General features: G+C 43.6%; 1 pseudogene; it reads left to right on the top strand.

Annotated features, from left to right (window-relative positions):
- The first annotated feature begins 6,669 nt into the window (after nucleotides 1-6,669).
- LOC143638702 (melanoma-associated antigen 10-like) lies at nucleotides 6,670-7,655 on the top strand (annotated as a pseudogene).
- Nucleotides 7,656-10,531: the final 2,876 nt, after the last annotated feature.

The raw sequence follows: 10,531 nt of genomic DNA, 5'->3' as shown, positions 1-10,531 counted from the left end.
GCAAGGAAGCTATTGCCACAGCCCATGTGAGAGATGATGGCGACTTCCTTCACAGAGCAGGAGTGCAGACTGAAGTGGATAGATTTGTAATGGATAATAAAGGTGGAGGGCACAGAAGCTGCAGGGGGATCAAACGAGTGTTAAGGGAAGGAGGGGCATCAGGCATGTTAATAAAAATATTGCCACCTTGGATATAAAAATGTCATGATTTATTTTGTTCATAAATTATTGTCAGACTTTGGCTGTATTTCATAAGTTCCAATTCCAAGACAGATTTATGATAGCTTGTGTTATGATAGTTTGTGTGCTGGAGAAGTGGGGAGATCCCCCCGGTATTACTAGAGGCTCCCTGCTTCAATATGGGGCAGGAGGTAGGCCTCTACTCCCACATGGGGACAATCTGGCAGTGATTGCCTAGTAAGTGAAGGGTTCCCAGGCTTCTTCAGGGTATCTATAGCCAGCACAATATCACCCTATCATGATTTTATGGAATAGTACTGTCCAAGTTATATTTCTTACATCTCCAGAATTCTTGAGATCAACAGAGGGGCTGGTGCAGAGGTGGAATGAACAGATCATTGACTTGGATAACTTTTTTCCAAGCTAGCTTTAAGTTTCTGTCCTGCTCTTTGAAAATAAAGGTCCATAGATGTATCAAGGATATCCGTGTCTGAGGCCCAAGTCTGAAGGAGTTGCCTTTCCTATCTTTTCCTCCATCTCATATCACCTCCACCCATTTGATCACTGACATGCCCGATGACCCAGATGAAACCCATCCTTTCTCTTCCAGACTTATCGATCCCCTATGGCCCATACTACCAGCTTTCTTGGTGATAAAATAAACTAATAACCACTTTGCTTTTGTGTATGATTTTATATTATAATATAAAAATGTTTTTAAATTTTACAATTTTTAAAAAATTATTTAATGTACCCAGAAAAGATTCATTCATCTAGTGGGTGGGAGAATTCCAGTTACAGCTTGCTTTCTACATAAATACCAGTTATTCCACTGTTATTTAGTTTTAAAACTGTTCTTTCCACACTACTCTGCACTTGTACTTTTGTCACAAATCAAGGTTTGGTTTCTAAGTGGCTATTTCCCATTACTTTCTACTAAACTTCAGTGGTCTATTTGTCAAACACTATTCCCAAAATATAAATATATTATTGTACCTTTTTAGTAATTCTTAGTACCCAGTAGAGTTACTGTTCTTAGCTTTTATTTTTCTCAATAATATCTTGGCTCTCTTTGACCATATGTATGACTTTCAATTTTAGAAACATCATATCAAGATTACATACACATTCACATACAAAATCTTTTGGCTTTTTAAAACTGACATTGTAGTCAAACCATAGATTAATTTTGTGAAGAACTAACATGCTTGCAATATTGACTATTTTCATAACATTTTATTAAATATTTGTATAAGGTTTCATGATTTTTTATCTAGTAATATTTTTTATATTTTTTCTGTAAATTGTTCAACCATTTTTGGTAAATATATTCATAGGTACTTGATATTCTGGTATGATACTTATGAGTTGTATTACTTTTATTTTTCTTTTCCTTCTACTTGTTTCTGTAAGAAAATTAAGTTCAGTCTTTGTTTATTTCATGCCTAGAAAACTTATGAACTCTTTTATGAATTGAATCATTTTACTTTACTTCTTCTGGATTTTCTTCATACAGAGCCTAATCATGTGTTCCTCATAGAAGCATTGTTTCGTATCCCTTTAATTACTTCTGCTTTGCAATATTATCCTGGAGGTCCACCCACACTGGCCTCTGTGGGGTCCAGGTGAATAGCAGGCCCGATCCACCCCTCCCCAGGTGGAGCAGACACCTACCAGAGCCTAGTCTTTGGTGCAGGACTGTCCCTTCCAACCAGGTCAAGCCCAGTGGCCCAGATCCAACCACACCCACCTATACAGGGCCCAAGTGCATAGCAGGCCTGGTCCACCCCTTTCCCTGTGGGGCAGACACTTGCCAGAGCCTAGCCTCTGGTGCAGGACCACCCCCTTCTGACCAGTGAACTACCACAGGAGCCGAGATCTAGCCCAGACCGCTCTCACCAGCCCACTAGGAATCTAGGCTCTCAGTAGGCCTGGTTTACCTGCCCCCCCCCCCCCCCCCCGGGGAAGGGCAAGCACTGCCAGAGCCTAGCTTTTGGTGCAAGACCACCCCTTCCGACAAGCAGACTACTGCAAGCGGCACCCACTCCAACTGACGTGGGACCCAGATCCAGGATGCAGTAGCATCCATTGAGGGACACCAGCAGGGTCTGGAAGCCCAACATCAAGGTAGGTACAGACAATCTGCATGGATACTACAAGAATATAGGGAAAAACTGTAATATCTCAGATACACACTTCAAGAAAGGAAGACATAGAGACAACATGAAAAAATAAGGGAGGAAAGTGCCCTAAAGAAACCAGGACACTATAACAACAGAACCCATGGACAGGGAAATTGATGCAATGTCAGAGAAGGAGTTCAGAAGATTCATAATTAAAATGATCTGTGAATTAACGAATGACCTAAATGTGCAATATTATCCTGGTTACTCCCCATATTAGAATATTGAATAGAAATTGTGATAACATGTATCTTCTTTTAGTTACTAATTTCACAGTAAAAGTCTACAACTCATTAGGATGCTTGCTGTAGAGCTTTCATACATATTCTTTACCTAGTTCATTACCATTTTTACCTGTAAACTTTACTTTAGAATAATTTTAATTCACAGAAAAATTACAAGAGTAGAGAAAGTTCCATATATCCTATATCATATCCACTGTGCACAGTATCTACATGACTTATTAATGATGATGTGAACCTCATCAATTTTTGAGGTTATGTTTGTCAGGTTTCTCCAAACTAAATCATGTGTGTTCCCCATATCATATAGTAAAACTTTGGAAGGAGAAGGAAACCCAGAACTTGTCAATCACCAAGATAAGGATTCTAAGAGACAACTACAAAGACTTCCACATCCCAGAAAACGAAGAAACACAGAATCCATTTCTCTATGCACAATAAGTCCTAGCAGCCCGTGAAGCATGCTGGCATCTCCTGACTTTTGCTTAGGGTGGTCAAAAGACATGAAGACCTTGTTTTCATTTATCCTACTGTAGATCAGGAGAGAAGAGACTGCTCAGACATTTCCAGGTATCACCAGAGGAAGGAGTGCTGGGACATTCCATCCCAGAAAGAGGGGAACCCACAAAAAAACAGCTCTGCCTTCAGCCCTGGGAAGCACCAGGCAGGAAGGTCAGGTAGCAACACTAGCCTACTTCAGTTTCTCTTTAGGAGTATGAGGGAAGTAGAAACTTTATTCTGTGGGAGACAGCTTCAGATCTGAGGAGGGAGATAGTTCAAGTCCTGTGTTTAGTATCAAACAATCATTAAAGAGGAGGAGGCTCCCCACCTTGAGGAAGACTGAGGGCCACCATCAATTCAAATATAGGGTGCCAAAGCTATGGCCTGTTCCTGAGAAGCCCTGTTGATGCACAGTAGATGGAAGTGACACTCCGTTTCTTCCACTTGGATCATCTTAGGGAAGGGAGGGGCTTGTGAGAGGGATAGGATTCACACCCAGAGAGAGGCACTGAGTCAAACTGAGGACTCTCAGAAAAGATGACTGAAACAAATAAAGAGTAATAATGCCCTTCCTCCCAGCTCCTTCACTGACCTGCTTCTGCACTCATGCTTGGGAGGCCCCAAGCAACACCACTGGATATGCTTTTTTTTTTCCCCCCCATGTTATCACTAAGAGTCTATGGAGCTGAGGTTTTCTCTGTAGGGTCATGGCTTCAGTTTAGTAGAGGTCAGAGTACCAGACCTCTGGTAAGGTGAGAGACTAGAAGGACTGAGGTGTACCCTTCCCTCACATAGACAAAACAGTGGTCCAACATAGCCCTTGCTGTAAGCCCCAGGAAGCCTCTGTTAAAGTCACTGGATGGGTTATTTCTTGACTTCTACCTGGGGGTTCTGAGGGTGTGGCCTCAGATCAGCAGAGGGAGGAGCCCTAGTCCTGGCCAATCATCAAGGGGGAGCCCCTCCCCACAGATAAAGCAGGCCCCAGTCCCACCCTATTCCTCCAGTAGCTCCCAGGAGACTCCAGGCAGTGTTGCCACTCCTACATTTCCCCAACACTCTCAGGTTTCCCAGCTTCCACCTGGAGGTTCTGAGGGTGTGGCCAATCATCAGGGAGCCCCTCTCCACAGATAAAGCAGGCCTGAGTCCCGCCCTATCCCTCCAGTAGCTCCTAGAAGACTCCAGGCAGTGTCGCCACTCCTACATTTCCCACCACTCCAAGGTTTCCCAGCTTCCACCTGGGGATTCTGAGGGGCGTGGCCTCAGGTCAGCAGAGGGAGGAGCCCTAGTCCTGGCCAATCATCATAGGGGAGCCCCCCCATCACACATAAAATAGGCCTCAGCCCCTCCTTTTCCCCTTGTTTGCTCCTGGGAGGCTCCAGGCACTGTCGCTGCTCGGAAGGTTTCCTGGCTTTCACGTGAGGCGTCTGAGGGAGGTGAGCCTTTTTGTGAAGGGCCTGCATATGGGCAGCCCAGGAGAAGTCCCAGGGCTGGCCGATGATCAAGGGGATGACCCCAAGGGAGGATTGAGGGCCCCTCCTCCCTCAGATATAGGGAGCTCCAGACCCTCTCAAGACCCTCTCAGCCAGAGCAGTTGTCCCTGGGAAGCCTCAGGCAAGTTCATTAGGTGTGGTAGTGTCTGACTTCCATTTGATGATTCTAAGGGGTGTGGCTTTCACATCATCAGATGTAGAGTTCTAGGAGTAGCTAATTTTTAACAGGAGGACCCCAATGGAGAACTGTGAACTCCTCCCACAGCATACATAGCCCTTTCCAGCCCTGCCCCTTCCTTGTTGACAGCCCTGAGAAGACTGAGACAAGAGTCACTGGATGTGTTATTTTCCATCTTCCACCTGGGGGTTCTGAGGGTGTGGCCTCAGATCAGCAGAGGGAGGAGCCCTAGTCCTGGCCAATCATCAAGGGGGAGCCCCTCCCACAGATAAAGCAGGCCTCAGTCCCACCCTATCCCTCCAGTAGTTCCCAGGAGACTCCAGATGGTGTCGCTACTCCAAAGTTTCCCACCACTCCAAGGTTTCCCAGCTTCCACCTGGGGATTCTGAGGGGCGTGACCTCTGATTAACACAAGGAGGAGCCCTAGTCCTGCCCAATCATCAAGAAGGAAGTAAAAGAAGAGAACCAAAAGCCCCTCCTACCACATATAATGTGGGAACCCAGCCACATAATCCCTGATCAGTTGTCCCTGGAAGTTCTAGACAGGGTCCCTGGTTGTTTAATTTCCCAGCTTCCTTGTGGGGAATCTAAAGATGGTGAAGGTTTTTGTGTGAGGGCTAGACTTGTGTCAGTATAAGTAAGAGTCTAGGTGTAAACAACCATCAAGGTAAGAACCTTGGGGGAGGATTAAGTGATGTATAACAACAGGAAGTTGAGGACCCAGCCTAGCCTTGCCCAGGAAAGGGTTGTCAGTTTTCCAGTGGAACACAAAGATGATAGCCTTGGCCTGAACAATGCATCCTCAATACATACAACAGAGGAGGTGTAGACCTTGTTAGGAATAGATAGTATTTTGAGAAGTACTGAGGTTAGTTTGCACTTCAGAACAGAATACCACAGATTCCTACCATGCTCTTCATAATATCTCTAGTAAATTTCATTCAATCCCATCAGGCTGAGCTGCCTCTTCACTTTTGACTCACAGGTATCCCTAAATGAGGGCCTTGATTTGAGCAGATGAGGGCAAGTCAACAGTTAGAGCTAGGTCAGATTAGCAATGAGAAGATTCCTAAGCCTTGCTAGGTATTGATATGAGGACTAAGGAAGCTAAAGTGTCACATCTACACTAAAACACATGAGACACTAGCCTGACATACCCCTGCTGTCAGTCCTGGGAAGATTCACAGTAAAGTAGTCAAGAAGTATTGCTACCTTTCATCTTCCTTTTGGCCTAAGAGATGTGAACTCCCTATAAATTTGCTTCAGGTCAGCGCAGTGCTCGGGATGTGGCCCTATCTGAGTGAACACTGAGGGGACCATCTACCCTAGAACTATGGGGTGGAGGGTCTCACAGAGTCTGACTCCACTCTATCAGTCCCAGGTGGCCTGGAGATGTGCTGGTATTCTACAATTACAGGGGACCCCTCAATTCATCTTACAGGGGTGCCAGGACCTGGGAAGTGAAGATTTCAGTCTGCAATATAAGGTCAGTAGAGCAGAGGAGGCTCAGTGCTGGGAACCAAGGTGAGGCACATTCTGAATATGGGCCAAGGGCCCTGTTGCTCTCAAACAGAGGGAACCCCACAGCAATGGACCCCACCTTCCCCACTGTGAACCCTGGAGCTTCACACTCTGCCAGTTGGTTGTGTCATGAGGAACTTTCTCATGTCCTCCTACAGGATCTTAGGGCATAGGCCTACCAGAAAGACAGCAAACCTGTGAGGCTCTCAGACATCACTAAAGAAATCTGTAAGTGAGCTTTCATCAATGTCATCATGGGTAAGTTTTTCACCTGAGGGCATTAACACTGTCCCTCTCACCCCCAGGCTTGTGGGATCCTATCACAACACTCCTGCTCTCAGTCCAACCTACCGCTTCCAGCAGGAGGAATCATCATGCCTCCCTCTCCTAAGCGTCCACGCCTCACCTCTGAGCAAGACTTCCAAGATCTGAATGAGGCAGAAGAGTTGGTGGTTGTGCAGGCTCCTGCAGCTGAGCAAGAGGATACCTCATCCACTTCATCTTCTTTTCACTTTTCCTTCCCCTCCACCTCCTCTTCCTCGTCTCCCTCCTCTCTCTCTTGTTCCTTTTCTATGATCCCAGGCACCATGGAAGAAAAGGAGGTGTCTACTGCTGCAATTTTGAGTACTCCCCAGAGTCCTCAGAGTTCCTCTTCTTCCTCCACTTCATACACCAAGGTTGAAGTAGAATCCATCAGCCAAGAAGTTGAGGGTAGTGAATCACCCCTTAGAGATGTGCTAGACAAGAAAGTGGGTGAGTTAGTACAGTTTGTCCTCTTCAAGTATAAATCCAAGGAGCTCATTACAAAGGCAGAAATACTAAAAATCATCATCAAGGAATATAAAGACCACTTTCCTATGATTTTGAGGAAAGTTTGTAAGTTCATGGAGCTAGTCTTTGGCATTGCTCTGACAGAAGTGGACCCTATCAACCACATTTATATCATATATGACACACTAGACCTCACCTATCATGGAATGCTAAATGATGACCAGGGCATGCCTAAGACTGGTCTCCTGATACTTATCCTGAGTACGATCTTTATGGAGGGCAGCTGCACCACTGAGGAGAAAATCTGGGAGGTACTGAAGGCAATTGAGGTGTATGCTGGAAAGGAGCATTTCATTTATGGGGATACTAGGAAGCTCATTACCAAAGAGTGGGTGCAAAAAAAATATTTGGAATACCATCAGGTGCCCAATAGTGATCCTGTATGCTATGAGTTCAAGTGGGGTTCAAGAGCCCATACTGAAACTAATAAGAAAAAAATTCTGGAGTTTTTAACCAAGCTAAAAGATATCATCCCTGGTTCATTTCCAACCTGGTACAAAGAGGCTCTGAGAGTTGTGGGAGAGCCTAGGCAGTAACTGATGGTGCAAGTGACGCTGCGGCTATGACAGTGCAAGCTACAGCTATGACAGTGCAAGCTGCAGTATCATGTGCAACAACTTCTGCCTGAATGAAATCTGAGGCAGATTTTTCAGACTGTTTGAAAAGAACAGTAAAGGTTCTGAGTTCCGAAGGGCCATGGTGGAGCTGGAGGGAAGGCAGTGTTCTTTGTGTTCTTGGTTTATATGTGTGATGTCAAGATTTATCTTTTTGGGAGAGTATATTTTTCAAATAATTTTCCTTTTAATAGCATATTTAATTAGCTTTTGAATCTTAGTTTAGGGGTATTATTCATGAATTTATTATTTTTTTCTTGCTCAAAAGTAATAATTTGGTGTATTAGAAAAACAAATTGAGAAATCTTTCATCTTATTTGTGTGACCTGGAATAGGATAATATGGCACTGGAACAGGAATTTTCTTAAAAATGTAAATGACCTTATCAATAATACTGGAAAAACATAAAACATAGTGTTTGCATTCCCTTGTCCCTTTTAGTTCATTGTTCTGTGAAATTAAAGATATATACCTGGATATATTTGGCTTATTCAATAAAGTAGGAGGAATTTAATCTTAAACAAAAGTGTGACTAATTCTTTTATTTACCACACAGTATTTGAGCATTTGCTTTTGGAAGACACTGTGTTCATATGTTAATAGTGGGGATGCTGGGACAAACAAGATGTACCAATGCCCATGAAATGGGAGAGTGTAGGAACAGCAGTCATGAGAAGAAGATGGCGAGATGTCCTCTGAGACTTAAAGAACATGAAAAAGGAGTAAGAAGGTGAGATTCCAGATCTAAGAAGTCAAATTTAAATGCCCTTAGCCAGGGTTGTTTGAGGCTTTGGAAATCCACAGTTCCTTCCCTGGGAATTAACTTTATGCTAGGTTGGGTGTTGTCCAGTGCTATACTCTGTGGATGAGTCTTAGTTGGCAGAGAAAAGCCTGGAATAGAAATCTGCTCTGAGTAATTCTTTTTGAATCCTCGATAAACCAGAGAGAAATCTCTGCCTAGGAAAGGTATGGAAGGTATCCAGTGCACTTATCCTGATTGTTAGGATGGCCTTAGGCCTGAGCCTAAGCAACTCCATTTTTTTTAAAAAAAAAAAAACTTCATTTTAAAAGACCTGCAGTTTCACCAGGCACATCCACAGATCCCTCCAGTATGGCCTCAAACAAGTTACTTCCCCTCACCCTGATAAAGAGAGTGAAGCCCCTGGCAGGCTGTCCTCACCTGATAAGAGGGAAAGACAAGAAGATCAGGGTGGAGACCATCAGACCAGATGTTTCTGACCTTAGGGTAAATGATGTCACTGAGAAATCAGGTGGTAACTGATAAGGATTGAAAGGGGGGTTCAAAAGCCCCCAAATTTAGTATAAATGATAGAGCAAATGAACAGGGATTCAGCCAGCCAAAACAAGGAAGCACTCGAGCTGGAGAGCCTGATGAGGACCTGACATCCCATCACTTGTCATCCTTCCTGAGCCTCTGCATGATCCTCACCACTCTCAAACTCTACTGCCTAATCTGGACCTTGGTGAGAGCTGCAACTTCTCCCTACGAGCCCCTCCTCAAGTGGTCATCTGCTCCACACCAGGAAAATCCTGCCTTGGTTCCAGACCTGATCACCACAATTTGAATGAGTGTGCATCTGCTGGACTCAAAGCCTAAGACTTAAGACCTTTGAACTTAGCACAAAGAGGGAATGTCTGTCACTAGCCTGTCATGATTAACTGTGTTTTGCAGTGCTTAGAATTAATCTAGAATTGTTTGCTGTGAATTGATTATGTCTATTACAGTGCCTAGCATTAAGGATTGTTGTTTTCTTGATTAAGAACCTATAGAGTGAAACTGTATTGAGTAATTTGAGTGAATAAAACATTTAAAAGGGGCAGAAGCACGTGGACATTCTTTATTTCTCCCCTCGACTGCAAACGTCACAATTTTGCCCCCTCGCAACACTGGTGCAGTTGAACCCGGTGGACAAATGAATTGTTATATATGACACTTGTGTTTGGTGGCTTGTTTCAAATAATACATCTTGTTGTCACAAATATCAGGATAATTTCAAAAACCCTGTCTCTGATTTTTACACCTCCGAAAGCAGATTATGTGGATAATCAGTCTCTACCTAGCAGCCTATTTGAAAACCACTTTGAAAGTGTATTACAGTTTTCTGAAAAATAGGATGTTACCCCTTTGAAATGGTGCCCAGAAGCCTTTGGGCTGGCACTCTTTCCCTGTCCCAGAAGAGCCTGAGTTCAATCTATTGAAAGGATAATTAATGAGGTTATTTTGAGAGTAATTTGGTCAACTTTAACCAAGGGCTAGAATTTTAGTGGAAGATAAATGAATGGCTTATCCTGGTTTGAATGGAGAAGTAGTTGGGAAGGAGATGTCTACTGTAAGATAGAAAACTCAATGTGTTTAATTTAAGAAGCATATTTTTTGATATTCTGTGACCTATTAAGCTATATATTCTCTTGAGATGTTCTGTATAATAAAAACACCAGTTTGATTTTCCAGGAGAGGATAGTAGGATCTGGGTTAAAGTCATACTGAAAGAACTATTTAAAAATTCTAATCAATGTCAGGTACTATGCCAGGTATTTTATTTACAGCACATATATTCCAGCAGCCCCCTGAGCCAGGGCATCTCAAATCTATTTCACAGATGAAGACTTTAAGGCTCACAGTGCTTGGTAATTTCCTCAAGATCACTTGAATAGTAAGTAAAAAGGCTTAAGAATTGACTCCTGGCCTTAATTCATCTAGGCCGATACTGTCCTCACTCCTCCTATCCTGACACAGACCTTTGATCTGTTAGGTCATTTCTCACTACAT

This window comes from Callospermophilus lateralis, chromosome X (genome assembly GCF_048772815.1).
Source record: "Callospermophilus lateralis isolate mCalLat2 chromosome X, mCalLat2.hap1, whole genome shotgun sequence".
Classification (NCBI taxonomy): Eukaryota; Metazoa; Chordata; class Mammalia; order Rodentia; family Sciuridae; genus Callospermophilus; species Callospermophilus lateralis.
Note: the sequence above shows the minus strand (reverse complement) of the source record. Positions and strands in the feature narration are given on the sequence as shown.